Source organism: Schistocerca gregaria, chromosome 2, assembly GCF_023897955.1.
Source record: "Schistocerca gregaria isolate iqSchGreg1 chromosome 2, iqSchGreg1.2, whole genome shotgun sequence".
NCBI classification, from domain to species: domain Eukaryota; kingdom Metazoa; phylum Arthropoda; class Insecta; order Orthoptera; family Acrididae; genus Schistocerca; species Schistocerca gregaria.
Window position 1 is genome coordinate 398,241,207 of NC_064921.1, and position 21,911 is coordinate 398,263,117.

The 21,911-nt window shown below is 41.6% G+C and overlaps 1 protein-coding gene across 1 annotated transcript in view; it reads left to right on the forward strand.

Annotated features, from left to right (window-relative positions):
• Positions 1-21,911, forward strand: part of LOC126322244 (uncharacterized) — a 700,988-nt gene that overhangs the window by 637,622 nt on the left and 41,455 nt on the right. The window lies entirely within an intron of this gene.

Consider the following 21,911-nt stretch of genomic DNA (forward strand, 5'->3'; position numbering starts at 1 on the left):
ATGCTTCAATGCTTTCCTATTCAAAAAGGTAAAAAACAGGAAGAAAAAACAGAACAGTGTGCATTTAATCGCACACTCTAGCTTACGAAAAGAGGAGTAGAAGCAGTTACTCAGTCTCTGAAGTAATATTATTAACAAAAATAGACGGAATAAATTATAAATTTGGGAGCAGTGCTGAGGTGACAGTTAACGTCCCGCTTAGGTACAGGTTTCATTGCTACGTTGTCTTAAAAGTTCTAAGATTTAGTCTCGTGATGGCAATAGCCAGAACGCCATTATAAATAAAGCATAAATTGTATTACTTGGTTCAAACGGCTTTATTCACAGATTATCCACAATAGTCGCAGTCTCATTCAGGAAATTTATTTCCCGTGATAACAATAAAGTTTGTTTACACAGATTAGTTTCACATCTAGTGCTATGACAACAGAGCATAGCGGTCCCCAGATTACGGTGTATGGACAGATTTTCATCACACATGTGGTAGCAAATTTTGCTAGCTTCATTCTGTTCACTGACAATATGTTTTTCATCACAGTCCTGCCCTTCGCGCAGCTCATAGGTTTCCAGTAAAAGTGTCCATAGTTCAATTAAAAAAACATAATGGCTTCAGTTCATTAACAAAAAAAAGCACAAAGAGTGTCCACCAGTAGCATACTCACCCCTTTGCCCACTGCCGCTTGTCAGGCACCTTTACAAATAAGCTGATGCGTCACTACCACATCAGGAATATGAACGTGTGACAGTCACTCGGGTGTACCCATACACATGTTCGAGACTTCTTGCAGCAATGAGAAACCCACCTACTATCTTCAATAAACGTTCCTGTTGTTTTTTTATTGAAATGGTTTGTGGTCGTGAAAGATGGTGACTTTAGACTAATACTGCAAAATAAATGTTATTATTTTGTATACAATTTTGTGTAGAGTTCAATGTATTCTGTAAATCTATGTCGTACTAATTCTGAAACCTGGCTTCCTGTAAAAATATGCAACGTGTTAAAAGTGAAATTGAATACATTTCAGTGTATGTGCCCTACGCTGCTTGGAGTATGGGATCTCATCATCATCATTTGTGTAGACCTAAATTCCGTATGAGAACTCTTGCTGAAGCGGATATTTGTTTTGCTTGATTAGTTCGTATGTCCAACGCCATAACCTAGTTTCCGTAAGAGATCTTCCTATATTATTAAGATCTGTTGCATGTAAATAGTTTGAAGCCCTATCAGTTTTAATTTCGGCTCTATTTCCACTTTACCTAGATGTCCTAAATACACATCCGTGGTGCACTTGTGGAGTGCGTTAGCATCGGAGATACGCCGGTTACAGCCCTTGTGGGAAAAAATTTTCACTACCAGCTCTTGGCCGGCAGGGTAAGAGACGCGATGGCGTTAAGTTGTGATCGGGCAGGCTGAAAGTTCCTGTTCACCAGTCTTTGCGCCAATGTCTGGATTTAGTTCCAAACATCTACACAGTGTCTCTCGAAATAGCGGTATGTGACACTGTTGACGGTAATCCGTTTGTCGGACGGCCACGTTACTCTCGACGGGGCTTACGAGAGCCGTAGGCCATGTGCCAGCACCTGGTTTCATCCTCTCCCTTCACTCTGTCCATAATATCACGAACTTAACACAGCACTACACGAGCACTCATCACTGTCCTCCAAATGACACAGACACACACTTGACACTTCGTAACAGGCCGGACGAAAGCAACGGCAAACCACCTACACCACCACCTTGCTTAGAGAGTGGAGAGAGTGGGTGCAGGGTTCTTGCATCCGCTTCCCTACGCTCATTTTCCGAGTATAAGACAGCTCTGACTTGTCTCTAAATCCTGTCTTAGCAATCTCTGTAATGTCAACACGAAAATTCTTACTCTCGTTCGTGTTGTTTTAGAATGTCTTCCATGTCATAATCCTTAATTCGATGCTACGAGATGGTACCATTTAGGTACCACTTGAAAGTGTAATTAAAAATCCCAAACAAAATGTGTTACTAAGGCAAATATGTCGGTATTCCTGAAATTAGACGTCAAAGAGTATTATGAAGAGTTGAAAACCAGTAGCAGTGATCACAACTGGACTCCAAATACTCCTCATACGGTGCTAATTGAAAGTATTCAAAAACAAAAATTAAAAGACGAGGTCCCGAAACCAGTCCACCCAAACAGAAACGTTCACAGCCCACTGGAGGTGGAATGATTAAATAAAAAAAATTTATGTAATCTTGTGACATGTCTGTCCCTGTACTACGACGATAATTACTAGTAGAAATTTCCATGTATTTACAAAAGGGCAGATGTCAAATACGGGAGGTTACTAACATCATTCAGAGGATAGAACCGGTAAATATTAGTTTGTTGCTACAACACAACTACATGTAACACATACAAAAGCTTCCCGAATTTAAAGTGGTATGCCGTCCGTTATTCTAACTTGGGCCTTCTCGTCTGGCGCGTAACACTTTGCCAGTTGAGCCATCTCAGTGCGCCCTGCCGTCCTACACAAAACTTCGGTCTCTGATCAGACGCTCCCGCCGTCTGTCCTGTATCCCTTATTGTTGCCTGAAAGAATTTGACGGGAAAGCCGTAGTAGTTTCTAGATTGTCTTTCCCCCTGCAGTGGAGCGTGGGCTGATAGATAATCACCAAGCGAGATGGCTCCGTAATTACGTCACTGGAACCTTATCTATTACTTGAGGTGAATGTTGATACGCTTCATTCAGAAACACTACCGCCAAACTCATTCCCTGTCGTTGTTTAACTGCGCGAATGCTCCATACGTAGCGGTCTCGACAGAGACGGAATTTCGTACTGTAACTTTTTCTTCCTTGCTCAAAACCGGAACTTTGCCTGTTTTGTGAAACACTTCCTTCTTTTAATTCTAGTGAACGAGACTACGTCGTAACAGCAGCAGCAATAGCGTCAGCAGCCGAATCGAAAGCATGAGTTGGAAACGTGACATGCGCGTCGTTTGTCATTTAATGAATGTCTGTTCGACGTTCTTAATAACGTTCTGTTCCATAGAAAAGGTAGATGAATACATTTTAGAGGGAAAGGTAACCAACATTTCGAAAACCGACTTAACAAGTCATATGGAACGCGACTGCTTCTACAATCTCGTACGTGACCGTGCGCTGCGAAAAAGCAAGTGGTGTCAACTTTCCTTTGTTTTCTTTTCCGGAAAGAGTGCTCCATAATTCACGTCACTGCGAGGCAGAAACGTACTGTGCGTTATCCACAGCAAAATTGTTCAAATGTCTCTGAGCACTATGGACTTAACTTCTGAGAAAATCAGTCCCCTAGAACTTAGAACTACTTAAACCTAACTAACCTAAGGACATCACACACATCCATGCCCGAGGCAGGATTCGAACCTGCGACCGTAGCGGTCGCGCGGTTCCAGACTGTAGCGCCTAGACCCGCTCGGCCACCTCGGACGGCTATCCACAACACATTTCTGCGCGAATAGAATATCATGGTGGTATCTGGATTTGTCGTCATGAAATACTCTGTTTGTACTTACTAATGTAGATACAATACTGCCGTCGTGCCTATAGAAACGGAAAACCGTATCAGCCTCAGCAGTCAGTGGTTTCTGCACCTGACGACAAAGGCAGAGATAGTCTTTGAAAGCTCGAGTATTTTATTCGAACTGACGCATCTTGAAAACCGAGAAGATTTTATTCACTTTTTCCGTTATATGGATTTACTACAGTAAGCGGACATGGTGTTTTTGGTGGGCACAGAACCTCACGGAGTGGCCGAGCGCTTCTAGGCGCCAGTCTGGGACCGCGCGACCGCTACGGTCGCAGGTTCGAATCCTGCTTCGGGCATGGATGTGTGTGATGTCCTTAGGTTAGTTAGGTTTAAATAGTTCTAAGTTCTAGGGGACTGATGACCTTAGAAGTTAAGTCCCATAGGGATCAGAGCCATTTGAACCATTTTTGAACCAGAATCTCCAGAAGTAGAATTCGCCTGAAAATTTAACCGGCCGAGGTGCTGCAGTGGTCAGGACAATGGACTTCATGAGATTCACTGTTTAAATCCCAAATATATACAAATTTTACGCATTTTACATAAAGGGATCAAAGCACAGCCGAGCCAGCATCTCGTGGTCGTGCGGTAGCGTTCTCGCTTCCCGCGTCCTGGTTCCCGGGTTCGATTCCCGGCGGGGTCAGGGATTTTCTCTGCCTAGTGATGGCTGGGTGTTGTGTGTTGTCCTTAGGTTAGTTAGGTTTAAGTAGTTCTAAGTTCTATGGGACTGATGACCATAGATGTTAAGTCCCATAGTGCTCAGGGCCATTTGAACCATTTGAGCACAAGCCGAGATAGTTCCTTAGAAAATCTCTGTCGTTGTTTGTCCGAGCCTGAACTGCGTGTCTAATGACCTCGTCGTCGATGGGACGAACGTTGATCCCCCATTTCCTTTCGGACCTTTGAGAATAACAACGTTCTGATTCATGACTGTGCTTCACAGAACTAATCAGTAACACTACTAAATGTTATCATTTGCTGCAAGTTTCAACGATCTGTATGGCTAAACGGCTGAGCCGTTATATGGTTCATGATGTACAGTCCCAGTTGCAGGTTGGATATGTAACGGCTTCATACAATGGTCGACCAGATTTAAAAATTTAAAGTGTTGTCATAATCTGTTCATTAGGAGGTATAATTTTATGTCAAAAGTTTAACGTAGTAAGACAAGTATTGCAGTTGGAAACTGTCTATATACGAGGGCGTGCTGAAAAATAATGCCTCCGAATATTTTTTTGTGAAAGTTCTTGGACATCTTTAAATAAAACAAGTTTGGTTAACACTCTAAGTCTTTATTGTTCATTTCGACATATTTATTTCTTAACACGATGATCCTGGTGACGGACACATTTCTGCTAACTAGTCACAGCCTCACTTCTGCTTGCACCGCTTTATCACTATTAAAGTAAAGCCCTCGAAGCTGCTCTTCAAGTTTTGAAAACAGGTGAACCTCTAATGGGGCCAAGTTGGAACTGTATGGAGGATGATCGATGACAGTAAACCCGAGGCTCGGATTACTGCTGGTGTGGCAGCGCTCGTGTGTGATGTGGCATTGTCATGCTGAAGGAGAGACTGCTCCATGTGTGAAGAACTCTTAGAATTGGAAACTCAATTACAGCTCCCTGTGTCTCACGCACCGACATAGTTATGTTACACATTCCCATGTTACATCCTACAGGTCGGAATCCTCTAGCGGCAGACGGCTGCAGATATGTAGACGGGAGGAATAAAGATGTAGAAACTACATAACGTTCCTTTGATTTAAAAAGCCTTAAGAGTTTTCACATAGAAATTCGGAGGCGTTACTTTTTAGCACACCCTCGTATCTTGTAACAGCGTAATTCACTGCACACAAATTACCCTGGGTAAACTCATCCAGTATTTGCTAATGAGAGTACTTATCGACTTTCAACAAATTTTACATATAATTTCAAGCCTTTCAGAAACTTTTTCTCACAGTAACCTCCCACAAGGAGAAAGGAAAAAAGTTTATTGGTTACTACCTTTTCGCTGTTGATGCAGCATGATTTCAGCATCAGGCATGACTATTTTAATCTGTTACTGCTTTACTAATAATTCCACAAGCAACTCGTTTTCAGACAGTATCCACATATAACAATGAATTTACCTGCAACATTACATCGCTGTACGACACATAGTTCGAGAGATAAACATTGAGATGCCTGGAAAACTAGCATTTGCTTAAAATGAAACGCAAAGTACTCACATGTAGTCGTCCATTGTTCTTCGAGACTTTCAACAATATTTAAACACAAGCGTTTTTGAACTTTTTCTTATTTCAGTGTTTAACGCAATATATTTAACACATCGACTCATTTCTAATCAGATGTTTGAAACTGTTTCACATATGGGAGTTCGATTATTTAAAGAATCGGAGGTGGAGGGAGGGAGGTGTTTACTGATATCGAGTTATCGTGGAAGGGTCTCTGTTGCCCTACTCCACATCGTATTCAGCTTTCATTGAAGCTTATTCGATCTACTTATTTTCGATGATATCTTTCTGAGCAACTGCATTTGACAATTGTTCTATATCTACATACACACTGTGCAAACCACTATGAAACACATGGAAGACGGCACTTCCCGTTGCACCACACATTTGGATTTCTTTCCGTTACATTCACATAAGGAGCGCGGGAAGAATATCTGCATAAATGCCGCTGTGTGTTCTGTAATTTATCTGACCTCGTCTTAGCGGTTCCTATGGCAACGATGCTCAGGATGCAGTAGTGCAGGGTCGAGCAAACATCACTACCCGTAGTAACCTAATTGAATACAAAACAAACAACTGCAATTCTGAAATAACAGAACCCTTTATTGAAGCTACAGGATTATCTATAACATTCTTTCTAGAACCGTTGAAATTATTATTCCACTCATTTATTATTAAATTACAACCACCTTTGTACCACGTTTATAAAGCAGAAACTCTTTCTTCATTAGACAACATCTTCACCATAAGTTAGGATCAACAATGAATAATTCCAGAAGTGTCTGATTTAGTATCAGTGCACGCTAAAGTTTGTTCCCATAATTATCACTAACAGAGAAGATTACCCTAATATTTTCAATGCGTTACGATAAGTAGTGACTTTCCGTCCACTCAGTGTATATCCTACTTAACACTGGTCACTGAAACTTTGTAAATAGGCCTCGCGATTGCTACCATCTATCTTTAAGTGCCTGTTAGTTTAGGTTTTTAAGCATCTCCGTCACGCTCTCTTGTGGGTCAAAAGAACCTGTAATCATTCTTGTTACCTTTCTTTGTATGTGTTCGATATTCCGTGTTAGTCCTAGTTGGTATGGGCCACACACACTTGAGAAATATTCTAGAATATATCCCAAGTCTGTTTTGGCAGGAATTTCCCTTACAGGTGTACGGTGTTTTCCCAGTAGCCTAATAATGAAGTGAAGCCTACCGCCTGCTTCACCTACGCCTGAGTCTATTACAACGTGATAAGCAATAGTCCCAACACACATCTCCAGGGCAGGCCCAAATTTACCACAGTCGATGAATTTTTGTTCAGGATATCATGATATGTCCTCTTTACCAAGAAATCCTCATTCCAATCACAAAATTCGTTTAATACCCCATACAAGCGTAACTTCGTTAATTGGCAGTGGTATGATACTGAGCCAAATGCTTTTCTCTTACCACGATCACGGTATTTTGTTTAATTCGATAAATTCAGACGTGAAAGAATGTCTCTGTGATGCGAACGTCGGTACGGACGCAGAGGCCTGTTGTACCATCTCGAGACCCTCCGAAAAATGTTCTCTTATTAAGGATATTATGTCATTTTCAGCGTATGATTCAAGTAATAGCCGCTGTTTAAGACTTTCCTAGTGTGGTACTGATATTACCAAGATGGTTGCGCTAAAACGTCACAATATTTCAACGAAACACCTGTTCTCTTCGTCTTCATTTGATGGAGAACTCCAAGCAGTGCACTTGTGTTAGGATGACGTCGCCACCAGAACATGACGTGTAGGTACCTCGTGAACATATTTTAGGGGCATTATTCACGTAACGCTCGAGGATTTCAACATTGTTAAAATAACCTGTTCGATAACGACACGACTGACAATTAAAATTCTCTCAGTTATTCTGAGCCATGATTGTTAACACGAGTTTCTGCTAACCAAAATGTCACTAGTTTCGGCACAGGTGCAGGTTTGGATATGAATATCGGTCTGTATGTCATCTTGTTTGACGTCCTGTGTTGTCTTCTGCAGGCGGACAGAATAGCTCTGATCCTCATTACTACATACACCTGCCAATGTCGGAAAGCGTAGTGTAATCCAAAGTAAGTTAAATCCTCAATAAGTAAAGGAGTAAACGATATAGTAATTAAAAGAGAACACGAAAATTTGGAGTAGTTGAATTGAAGACATTTATCTTACCAAGTCGTAGACTCAGCACTGAGACAACATGTTTTTCACAACAAATACACTGCGCAGTCCCGAAGCACATAGTGAAGATACTAATCAGCCAGCCATTTATTAGAATTAGAGCAAGGAGAGTAAGAAAAAAGATATTTCGATGTACGGAGGGGGAAAGCTTGCATATTGGGAGCCCGAAGAAACTGCCCTTCGAGTTCACGAGTGTCGGCACGTTGCGGACTTTCATGAGGTACAATAGTTACACTGAACCACGACTGGTGTCAATCCAGAGAAATAACTAGGCACCAAATCAGCTGTGGAAGAGAAATTCGCTGGAAGTGGTTGGGAACGCTCGCTTTGCCGATAGATACGTGCTAACAAGAGCAGTACTCTGGAGCAACAGGACAGCAAACACAACATCGTCGAAGACATACGCTTGGTAACGACATGCTGAGCAGAGGCTACAAAATGCATGGCCATTGTGACATCCATGCTTCAGCTAGAGGTCCTAAATATCTCTAGCGGATTTGTCTTCGCTGATAGTTATACGATGTGAGCTACAACTACTCCTAAAGCACTTTGCTGCTGCACCTAGAGTAACGCAAAACTACTTTCCAGTATTCTGATCTGCTTGTGAAATGAGTGTAGCAGACATATTGACCTTCTCTTTGTATGGTTAAGACATCTTTCAAGACGACAAAGCACCAAAGTATCTATCATGTATGGACAGGACGGAACGCTGGAAGTTGCGTGATCCCGAAAGTCATTTCAGTCCCAATAATGACCAGGGATGCATATTTGAAATATGAATCACTACAGCATCCCCTCTTCTTCTTATCATTACTGAAGACCACAAAGCATGCAAAGTAGTTGATCAGGCCACAGCATTACCACTGACGTTTAATTACAGCACTGCCAAGTACGATCGCTGCCATGTGAAAGACGAAAGGGGGCTTGCAAGATGTTACGATAGTGGATTGATAGGTACTTTCTTTCAACGAAACAACGCTCACGATCAATAGAAATTCCCTGGAATTATGTTCAGCTGCGTGACTGCAAGAAAACAAGATCCTCGTAACGATTTGTCCAAGCTTTCAAACAAATGCAAAGCGCAGTAGACGAAGTAATAGACGTCACATGTTTCAAAGAAATGAATAAAGTCCCTTATCCTGCAGTGGTAAAATATTTTTCCTTAGAAAAGAGTCTGTGAACCACATTTAACTTGATTTGGAGGAAGCTTATGGGAAATCTTGAACAGTGTTCCCTGTCGTTTATTACTGTACGATGGGCGCAGCTGTTTCCTGACAAAAAGTGCTTTAAGATGAATATTTCAAAATGCTTTTTGAACAAATTGAAGCATAATCTGAAGGGCTCTTGTGGTCGACATGTGACTGTAGGTGAAATGTGGATTACTGAATTATATAACGGGAATCAAACATATTTTCAGGATAGTAAGTTAGTGATTCCAAGTGTACCGAAACACTTAAATGTTTATCTTCTACTGAATATTTTCAAGATCTTGCTTCCAGTACTGTCCTCTCACATCTATCACGTTTCCATAATTTTAATTTATAGCATTTTGATACTCTCTCTCTTGAAATTTGTCGTTGCTCCTCAACCTTTTAATTCTTTGGTCTTAATCTGTGCTAAACATCCAGTGAATTCCATTTGATTGTTTTGCTATAACAAATATAACATTTATTTGTTCAGAGCCTCTTTGGGTATTACATTATACTGACATTTTTGTGTCGACATAGTCGTAAAATGTCACATATATTTGAAAAACAATCTTTGCACAGCCATGAAATCTCACTGGAGCTGTGCGAGCTATCTGTTTAGTATTAAATTATCTGAAGATGGGCTAGGAGGCAGAAAGCCTGTTCATAATGAACTATTAAATAGATATTATTGTGTAACATTAATACTGTATATTCAATTTTTTATCAAATATGTCCGTTACACGAACAAAAAAAAATGTTAATATTTCTCTCGATGCAACACTCAGTGTGAACGTAGGCCAACTTCATACTATGTATCATTTTATTTGACTTTCGTTTTTCCTACGTGTCCTGCAAATGATAATTTTTTCCTTGCATGTGAGAAACGAAAAGATAGGGGCCAGCAGCCGCCCGATACCACCGTCAGACATGATCTGAGTAATGCACAGTGCGTCCGTGCAGTAAAGAAATATATGTGTGAACGCCATTCTCTAGGTACCCTGCTTTGCTATGCTTGACGAGGTTAGCCGCAATGCGGAGCAAACTAATGGTCAGCGTTGGCAAGAAAGCTGATGAAGGAAGGAGTTTCATGACGTCTGACATCTGACCTCAAACAGCCATTTGTCCCAGTTAGCGAGCCCTTTGTTCTGCAAATTGCCGGAAACTTGGCTTCACAAGTAGCGAGTCACTGAGGAACTTGCTACTACGAAGATACTCAAACTGGACTCTTGCTGTAAATGAAGGTCTTCGGCATTGGGATCCTCTCTGTCAAGTAAAATTTTACGAATCTGATCTAACTGTTAAAAACTTTGTCGGTAAACATACGAGGCTGCAGACCGCAATCTTCGAGAAGTAAACTTTGTACAAAATAAAGCGGTCAGTCGTTCCGCCGAAAGGGTTTTTTTTGGAAGCGACTTCACTGTCGCCACAAAGACCCTCTCCTAATCTGCCTGGTTCCGAGGCTGCAAGATTCACCCACGTCCATCAGAACGCGACTTCATGCACTGTCACTCGTCACTCCATGAAATCTACTTCCAGCACTGCAAAGATCAATGACGGTGTTGTTGCTGCACTGTAAGTGATCAGCAGGACGTCCTTGAAAACGGAGTCCTGTCGCTTTTTGACGGATCGTTCTGTCACTGACTTTTGTACATGAGTTGTAACCGAAATCCCCTGCAACAGTTAAGGATCTACAAGAGTTGTTGCAGGAGATAAAAGGAACAGTTTAAGTGACATTTTTTTGTCACGGGTGCAGTGTTTTCTCGCTAGGGGCCCATGAAAGTTTTGACGCTAATGGTGTTCTACGGTCGCAGGTTCGAATCCTGCCTCGGGCATGGATGTGTGTGATGTCCTTAGGTTAGTTAGGTTTAAGTAGTTCTAAGTTCTAGGGGACTAATGACCAAAGCAGTTGAGTCCCATAGTGCTCAGAGCCATTTGAACCATTTTTTTAATGGTGTTCAGTGACAGTGTCCTGACTGCCGCGTGATGAACATCGTTTTAGAAACGTTTCGTGATAAAGGTTGTCTAACACGCTCAAAACAACCAGATGTTTCACGAATAATGTCTGTGGCTTCACCCAACTGGGCAACCTACTTTTCTGGAGCGTCTGTCAATGTCTCCCACGCCAAACGCTTCGTCCCACACTGGTTTAAGGGATCCTGATTCACGAAGACTACCATCAAGACTTTATAATGTGACATGATTTAGTAACCCACTCGCTGGAAATCTTAATGCATACAGGCGCCTTGCTGTTAAACTGTCGCATTCTCTTAAACGAGAGAGAAAAAAGATATCTCTATGGTGCCAAAACTGACAATTGGCATTAAGTAATTAAAAATGTGAGGTTATCCACATGAGTGCTAAAAGGAATCCGTTAAACTTCCCTTACACGATAAATCAGTCAAACCTAAAGGCCGTAAATTCAACTAAATACCAAGGAATTACAATTACGAACAGCTTAAATTGGAAAGAACACTTAGAAAACGTCTTGGGGAAAGCAAACCAAAGACGCGTTTTATTGGCAGAACGCTTAGAAAATGTAATAGATCTACTAGAGTGACCGGTACACTACGCTTCTCTCCTCTTTTGGTGTACTCCTGCTCGGTCTGGGATCCTTACCGGATAGGATTAACGGAGTACATCGAGAAAGTTAAAAGATGAGCAGCACATTTTGTATTATCGCGAAATAGGATAGGGGAGAGAGTGTCACTGACATGATACAGAGTTTGGTTTGTACGTCTTTAAAGAAAAGGCGTTTCGCGTTGTGGCGGAATCTTCTCACGAAATTTCAATCACCAACTTTCTCCTCCGAATGCAAACATTTTTTTTTTTTTTTTTTTTTTTTTTTTTGACGCCGACGTACATAGGAAGATACGATCATGATAATAAAATAAGGAAAATCAGAGTTCGCGCCAAAAGATATAGGTGTTCGTTCTTTCCGTGCTCGACATTTGAATAATGGAGAACTATTGTGAAGATCGTTCGATGAACCCTCTCCCAGTATGATTTACAGAGCATACATACAGATGTAGATTAGATGACCGTCATCTAACTCGGTTAGACACTAATCAGTCATTAAGAACCTGGAAACATAAGCATAAACTTGCAAGTAAACACAATAATAATGCAATTGTTTATCCAGGGAATCAGACCCTATAGGTGGTAATGAAATCTTACCCATCCTAGCAGTAAGATGTGGTCGTGTTACAAATCAGATTCCAGTGTCAACTTGTTGCTCACGAAGCAGTCAAAACAACTCTGGGCATTTGTCTATCGTAAGTTCAGTGTCTTCGAGGACCTCTAGCGCGCAAACAGTGCTCCTGTGAAATTTGTGTCACAAAAAGAGTGTTTTTTTTATCAAGTTTCTTGTACTGGCCATTTACGAGGCAGCCGTATACAAATTATAATAGTTCAGAAGAAAATAGCCTCTCTCATGCTGCACATTGTTTTTTAATTTATCTTGTGCACTTTTTATGTCCTCTAATAACTCTAGAAATTTGTATATGGTTTTTGTACTCCTTGTATATCAACATCCACAAACCGCAAGCCACATTACAAACAGGGGCGGACGGCGCTTGTGGTACCACTGTCTGTCCGTCCCGTTCGCACCCCCCCCCCCCCCTCCTTCCTTTTCCCTGTTCTGTTCACGAATGTTACGTGGAAAGAACGACTGTCGATAAACGTTTTTATCAGCTCCCATTTCTCCAATTGTCTCTGATTTTCACTGTCTTTCCCAATCCTCCTCGCCAAAATATAATCTGCTGTCCCTCACAATAACATGCAAATACACAAAATGTTGTAATATAATAATAATTTGTTTTCGATGGCGCCTGCCCTGTGTTAGGTTATAAAACATTTACATACTATAGCTTGTTCGTTTCTTGTGGCTTAGGAGGGTCGAAATGAGAGACATAAATGAGTTCTGCCTGCCACCGTCTTCCTAACCGTCAGATCAGAAGAACGCCACCGGCTGATCTGCTGCTCTCCGACCCGTGATGGGGTCAGGTGCTTCTTCACGTACCACAGGGATTTCCATTGCTGACTGTAATTAACTGGTTAATAAGAGAAAAGGGGAAACCTACAGACCGGTAACATACACCTAAAAGAAAAGCACATATCTTCTCGCAAACGCACTGAAATGAGACGCAGTCCCAATGAAAATAGATGGTATCTAGCCAGTCCACAGTTTCGGACTACACGGGTGATCCGCAGGCTTGCTATGGGCAAAGCCACAAGTACACGAAGAGACATAAAAAACGAACAAAAATAATGACTATTCCACTCTCTAGAAAGAATTCTGCAAGATTCGAATCACAAATTATGGTAAAGAGCCGTGAGTGGAAACAGGTTGCGAGCACACGGATAGGGGCAGCACGATGAAGACTACCGAATTAACGTTGCAAACCGAATATTTGCTTCTTAAACGCGGTCGGCTTTGTTGCGAGAGCTCTACCGCGGATGAGTTGATAAAAACTGAGCACAACTGTGACTGATGTTTCCACGGCGGTGGAAACGGAAACGCGACACGCAAAATGGTGGCTACAACTGGGCGACTGTTGGTCACGAAATAAAGCCACGAACTTAGCCTGCCAAGCCCTGCAACAAATCGAGACCTAAAGGGCGCCTCTCAGTAGTTTCGTAAGCTCGGATCCTCGTTAGCTGTATGCTTCCGCCGAGAGAAAAAGGTCCCTGCTGCCAAAATGAGCGGGGACGGGAAAGCAGGCGGACGATTAGGCTTTCAGCCGAGATGCAGATCGCCTCGCCCGCGCCCTGGCTTTTACTGGGCTGGCGCCAGCCGCCTAGCAGCCGGAGAGGCGCAACCGTCGCCTTTACGACGATTCTGAAAACCAACGGCCTCTGGATCTTCTGCAGTTCTATGCCATTTTGAGGAATTTATGAATTAATTTATAGGTGAATCCGGAAATTTCTCCATCCTCATCCCCCCTGTACTCATCAGCTATCTGTGCTTACAGATGGCTCGAGGAAATTGCCTTTAATGCATAACCAAGCGAATTAAATTCAGAATTTCTTAAATAAAGGGCTCTGCAGCCCTGTACCTAATATCACTGAACTCGTAATTGTATAAGCAACTCGACTCTGTGGTTAGAACAGCAGTTTTAACTTTATTTTAGTGCTTCCCTTTGTATAGGGGCTGAGCTGGACTGCTATAGAGATTTCGACACGTGTTTTAAACGTCTCTGGAAAGTGTCTGTGCTACAAAATGTTAGAGTAATTATTAAAGTGGAAATAGATATACGTAGTCAGCCTCTTAATATCAAATGGAATGCATGTCAATGAATTTGACAGTACATTGGGTGTGTTTTCATTTTAATAGTTTCACTAAAATATTTTAATGTGTCTTATGGTGGCACAGTGACAGACCTAAGTAAGGGTGGGGTTTTATGCATGGATTTGGCAAGTGGAGCATTTCTGTCCTTACCTACTGTGACTGCGCGGAGCTCTTATTAGGGGCGCCATTACATATTGCTTTCCCCATATGGATGTGTGGAAAATAAATTGTCATACACATAAAGATTTTTACTGTGATGTAGCTTCATAGTGCCCAAGGAGGCGAAAGTAGCTGACTACTAAATAATGCAATAAATTATTTATTTGTAATGAAAGAAAAGCCTACACAGGAAAATGAGTTTCTTCAAAAAACTGATATTTCCAAACCTTCCACATAAATCTTTGCTAACGCCGCGTAAATATCGTCGTGGAATGCTTAATGAAGCGGTGTTTTCCCTCTAGTCGGTTAGCTCGTCTTTTTCTTCCGTTCTCTGCTCCCAAGAGCAGACAGGCTGTTGGCTCGTTATAGATTCGCGACTCTTTTCAGTTAATTGTGGTGCACCCAATTGGAAGTAAGTAGGAGGAACTTACCAATTTTGACATTTACCTTACAACAAAGGGCAACTTCCCGCAATCCTAAATTGGGACTGCGACAATGGAGGTATTTGTCTTCCAACAGAAGGAAATCTCTTGAAACCGTGGGGTCAGAACCGGGTATTGAAACTATTTTGCATTTATTTCTGATACTGTTTTGCATGAACTGTGCAAGAGTCACTACGTACACATTCTGCGTACATATCATCAAGATGCGTCCTTTGCATTTCAATATGTAATTAATTATAGGCCTACATTGTACTTACATTTGAGGGTGACATTGTGAAACCTTAAATCATTTGCGTTGACTTTGTCGACTCGTGAAGCATTTTGGCCAGTATTTTAATCTGAATGGCAAATATTTGCAATAAGTAACTTCTGGAAAGTTATGTTGTCATGTTACCATGTGCTTCATTTTAAACCGACAAGAAAGATAGGATTCAATGCAGTAAACGTCATCGTAGTTTAGATATGCTAACACACTGCGTGAGTTTAGGACCAATACGTCTTCTACGTGACTATACGCCTACGTTTAGTACAAAAAACTTCTCTCATACATCAAAGAGTCATGTCGAGCTTCACGGCATTTAGATATAGCAACAAACAGTGAAAAACAAACAAAATGTCTTGCATGAAGACAGTTCTGAACTAATTATTTTGCTGCGTAATGTCTGTGAGCACGTAGAACAACAAACTACGTAACTTCCCACGGTGAGGACTCCCAGCGCTTCATTGTTCTGAAGAAACATTTTCGTCGTAACCTTGAGAAACTGCATGTTGACGCACCTTCACATTAAATTTCTTTTCGTGCACAAACCTTCTGTACTGCAGGCGTCTAAACTACATCATCATTTTTCGAAGCAGAAGACATTTGCTGAATCTACAAATTGAATCATTAATCAAGGATCCTGTAGCGACAAACGACATGTATTCCACTAATTGAGGAAATTCTCTGTCACCTCGACCTGTTGACCAGCACAGTCTTCCAGCAAAACATTTTAAAAGCTTAAGGACAAAACGCAAATTAAATAGTAAAATCCTTTGCAAATTCAATATGATATTCAATTGAGTCTAAAACTGAGTACAAACGACATTTCGGCTTCCCTGATACAACAAAACAGATCCGATGTGATACTGGAACGCCTGGAACAAATAAACCCCCAACCGATTATTACCCTCATCTACCGCCAATCACTCCAACCTCTAACATAAATGTGTACTGTAAGCCAGATTATTTCTCTCAACATAGAGGCATGGGAAATCGGTTCTATAGATTTTTATTCGACTAAAAGTGGAATTAAATGTCGTTCACGATTGTGATCAATCATCCAAGCAATCTCTAGAGCTAAAGATTCGATAATTAAATAACGTCGGCTGTTTACCATTGTTTTTACATGCCATACTTGGTGGAGGTAAGGGCTACTAGGGGCACGTCGGTATACGTTTATTCCAAACAGCAAAGCGTATATGTACGAAGTTTCATTGAAATAGTTCTTGGCGTTGCAGGATAAAGCAGAGACAAACACGCACAACCCATGTACGTACGGTATCATCTGCTGCATCTGATTACCTCATCTTCCACTAATCCCTCCAACTTTTTTTGTGTAAATGGTGTCATATCTCAGTGGATTTATATCTCAAACGGTAGCCAGCATAAAAAAAACGGTGTGAGGACGCAGAAGGCAATGGAAACCACTGCATAAAAGAGACATAACGTGTATCCACGGGACATGTGGTCTGTAACTGTCATGATGTCTAAATGTGATGGGGAGGCTAAAATATCTGGAAAAGGAAATGATTCATTACACGACGCTCAGTTCGGCTTTCGGAAAGGTAAAGGTACACATGAGGCAGTTCTGGTGTTGCACTTGGTGGTGGGAGCAAGACATACAGTATGAAAAATCGAGACATTCATAGGATCTGTCGACCTAGAAAAAACGTTCGACAATGTAAAATGGTGCAACATGTTCGAAATTGTGAGAAAAATGCTAGTGAGCTATAGGTAAAAACAGGTAATGTACAAAATGTACAAGAGCCTAGAGGGAACAGTAAGAGTGGAAGACCAGTCACGAAATGCTAGGCTTCAGAACGGAGTAAGAGACGTATGCAGTTTTTCGCCCCCACTGTTCAGTCTATCGTAATCCAAGAAACAATGAAGGAAATAAAAGAAAAATTCAAAATTGAGATTAAACTTCAGGATGAAAGGACATCAGTGACAAGATTCACTGATAAAACTGCTGTTCTCAGTGAAAGTGATGAAGAATTACAGGACATGTTGAGTGGAATGAACAGTCTAATGAGTACCGAGTATGAATTGAATAATGAGCAGCAGTAGTGAGATTAGTGATAAACTTAAGCTCAAAACTGATGACTACGAAGTAGAAAAAGTAAAGAAATTCTGCTACCTTTGACACCAAAAAAATGAAAAAAGCACATGACAGCGAAACAAGGTAGACGTAGCAAGTGTAGGCAAAAAGGGCATTCTTGGCAAAACAAAAAGTCTACTAGTATCGTACATCGGGATTAACTGGAGCCGGCCGCGGTGGTCTCGCGGTTCTAGCCGCGCAGTCCGGAACCGTGCGACTGCTACGGTCGCAGGTTCGAATCCTGCCTCGGGCATGGATGTGTGTGATGTCCTTAGGTTAGTTAGGTTTAAGTAGTTCTAAGTTCTAGGGGACTAATGACCACAGCAGTTGAGTCCCATAGTGCTCAGAGCCATTTGAACCATTTGAACCATTTTTGATTAACTGGAGAAATATGTTTCTAAGAATGAACTGATGATTAAATCAAGACCCTACGCTGCCGACAGGCGTTGATATACATCAACGAGGACAGCTGAAAACGTGTGCACCGACCGGGACTCGAACCCAGGATCTCTTACTTACATGGAAGATCCTCTATCCATCCTTTTATTTAGTCTCATTTTGTTCTTTTTAGTTCGTTGCATCTGCTGGGGGCGGACGTCGCAAGACACCCGTTTCAGTTCGTCGTTGATCCATTCCATTAACTCTAACCCTCTGACCGAACACGCTGAGCTACCATGCCGGCTCCATCTGAGCCACCGAGGGCACAGAGGATAGTGCGACTGCAGGGACTTACCCTTGCACGCTCCCCGCGAGAACCACATTCCCAACTTAATGTCCACAATCTTATCAAGTCCCGTAAGAGTTAGGATAATACGTGTGCGTCCGCACAGAAGAAGGAGGTCAACGGCTGGTTAGTCTTAACTATATGAAGATGGTTCTGTTCTTTCGGACATACCAGAATGGAACAGATACCATCTTCATATAGTTAAGGCTAACTGTCCATTGACCTCCTCCTGTGCGGATGCATGCGCATTGCCCGAAGTCTTACGGGACTCGGTAAGATTGTCTGCTGCGAGTAATGAGTGTAATGGGTAGGGGCACTACGAATATAGTGTGTGGACATTAAGTTGGGAATGTGGGTCCCACGGGGAGCGTGCAAGGCATAAGTGCCTGCAGTCGTACTATTCTCTGTGCCCTCGGTGGCTCAGATATGTAGAGCGTCTACCATGTAAGCAGGAGATCCCAGGTTCGAGTCCCAGTCGGAGCACACATTTTCAGCTGGCCCCGTTCATGTATATCAACGCATGTCGGCAGTGTAGGATCTTGATTTAATTATCATTTCATTTTAGAGCGCTACATGGTCACTGATGGTATCTGTTCTCTCGGACATGTCCGAAAGGACAGATACCATCTTCATGTAGAATGTACGTTTGGAGCACAGCATTGTATGGTTGGTAGTGAATCATGGACCGTGCGAAAACTGGAACAGAATAGAAACGAAATGTTTGAGACGTGGTGCTATAAAAGCATGTTAAACATTAGGTTGACTGATAAGGAATGAAGAGGTTCTCCCAAGAATTGGCGAAAAAAGTAACATATGGAAAACACTGACAAGAAGAAAGGACAGGATATAGGCCATGTGTTAAGGCATCGGGAAATAACCTCCATCTTAGTAGATGAGGCTGTAGACGGTAAAAACTGTGGGGGAAGACATGGACTGGGACACAGCCAACAAATAATTCTGAATGTAGGGTGGAAATGTTCCTCTGAGATGAAGAGGTTGGCTCAAGAGAGAAACTCGTGGCGGGCCTTATCGAAGCAGTGAGAAGACTGATGAATCAGACTAAAAAAGCTGGAAACATTCATTTTAGTCGAGCAGGATGGTTAAGAGCTGTGCCCAGCTCTGTGCAAACATTGATACAAACAATTGTTGTTGACAGTGGGATCGAAATAGATCACATTGAAATAGAAATGAAAAAAGAGAGTATTGTTTCCAAATGTCTCTTCACAAAAAAAAAAAAGATTTGAGCAGAAAACTGTTCCAGTTATTGGAAGAGAGCGACGATCACAACCATTCTATACAATTTTGTCTACAAGTAGAACTCTGAAACCTATGGGGAATGAAATAACGTTCTTCACGAGTAATAATATGAATTTTGAAACGACAGAAACACAAGTTGCACTCGTCATGCCTGTTAGCCTGTGAGTGTTGTGAGGAAGTGATCAGATTCAGCAATCCATGACTCCCTAAAATCTCTTGAATCAGTGGATGATAAAGATGGCTCGAGCACAAGACCTAGTGAGCGTCTTACGTTCCAAATTCTCCAGGTGGTCTCCTACTAAGACCGATGCTTTTTTGGCATCTGTAATACTTACATTTAAACTGTTAATATAGATAATGCAAACTCGGCTTACTACAACTGCGATGGTGGAAATAAATCGATTAAAATATGGTACTGACGAAGTTCTGACATCACTCATGTTGCATTAATGTTGCAATTCTGAGTGGTGATTCACTTCAGTGGTTAAATATTCCTAACAGCTTAAAATTATGATCCCAACCAACTGTGTAATCTGTATGAATTAGTGCCATCCTCACAATTGGACTATTTGCAAACACCTTACTGACTGGTACAGGAAGTCAAGCGATATGAAAATCATCGCTCTGGTTGATGCTGTGTTCCTCGACTTCAGGAAGGCATTTCATACTATCCCGCATTGCCGTTCAGTGGGGGAAAAAAAAGAGGTTGCCGAGCATAGGACCAGATTTGCGACTGGATTCAAGACTCCCTTCCCCACAGACCCCAACACGCCGCTCTTAACGGAACAAAATCGACACATGTGAAGGTAGCTTCGGGAGTACCCCAGGGAAGTGTGATTAGACCGTTACTGTTTATAATTTATCTAAATGATTTAGTAAAATGCGTCGGAAGGTCTTTCAGGCAGTTCGCACATGATTCAGTTGTCTACAAGAAAGTAGCAACCCCTAGAGGACCTATAGAGGCTTGACGAGTGATGCAGAGACTGGTAGTTAATCTTGAAAGTAAATAAATGTACATGCTGCGCATAGATTGGAAAAGAAATCCACTACTGTACAACTACACTATTGATAACAAATTGGTGGAAGCGGCAACTGTCAGATAGGACCGATAAAGAAGATCCAACGAAGAGCGGCGCGTTTCGTCAAGGGAAAGTTTAGTGCGTGCAAGAACGCTACAAGAGATTTTGACGTTGAAATGGTTCAAATGGCTCTGAGCACTATGGGACTCAACTGCTGTTGTCATTAGTCCCCTAGAACTTAGAACTACTTAAACCTAACTAACCTAAAGACATCACACACATCCATGCCCGAGGCAGGATTCGAACCTGCGACCGTAGCAGTCGCACGGTTCCGGACTGCGCGCCTAGAACCGCGAAACCACCGCGGCCGGCATTTTGGCGTTGAATGTCAAAGTATATCAACTAGCAAGAGATGCAATTAGCAGTAGAAGAAGTACGGCGATAAAACTACTTTTATTTATTTATTTATTTATTATTATTTTCAAGTAAAGCGACAGACGATTCTTTCGTGGAAAGAATATACCGACAGTCAAAAAAATACGGGGTAGAAGTTGCGCAGGGTTTGTAGCCAGTTATACCAAGACAGCCATGGTGTGTTAAGTCCAAACACTCGAGGAAACTAATTTCGTCCATTGATCGAATGCCTCCGTCATGGATCTTTCTCCGCCCACTTACACAGAATCGTCAGTGCCATGACGTAGCAATTCGTAATGTCAGTCACATTCTGTTTCAGTGCAGACTGACAGAGTCAAATTTCTAAAGGAGCTCCGAGACTTGCTCACTACCCACCACGATGTACGGTACTATTTTAGATTAAAAAATTCCGTTTGCGGAGACGGTGACTGACTTATTCTTTATTTTTGACGCCATCTTTTTTTATTGCTCAGTCGTAACCGGTTTCGGTTTACAATGGCCATTTTCAGGTACTGTAACAGTGAAAAGAAAAGCTTATTTTAAGACCTGAAAAAAGCATAACTATTTTCGACAAGTCTACTTTTGAGCCTAGTAAGATGCTATTAACTTGCATATAGTTCATACGTATGAGCAGCATTTGGTGAAAAAGTGATCATGTATGTTAAACATAAAATCTGAAATCAGGGAATTATATACATACAACCCAGTGTATTTTCCGTCCCTATTATTTGCGCTAGATGCGCGCGTCTTTTATAACTACTATTCCAGTTCTGGGAGATACAAACAGAAGTACATATGATGCCAACGCCAAATTTATAGCACAAGAAGATATAAAAATCTAAAGGTAATTACGACCGTCGTTCTTACTACTAGAACAGAAGTGGTTTGCTGTCAGTTTTATCTAGTACTCTCATTCGAAAGTGTCAATTTATGTTCTGAAGACGCGTTTATGAATGTCTCCTCTACATGTGTCTGACCAGCGTTTAACGTTACCTTGATATATTTTTCATTTTTTTTAAGTTATAGTACCTAAATAGTGTTCCGCAAAAAAAATGGGAAGAGGCTTTGTGAATCACGGAAAGTTTATTGTCC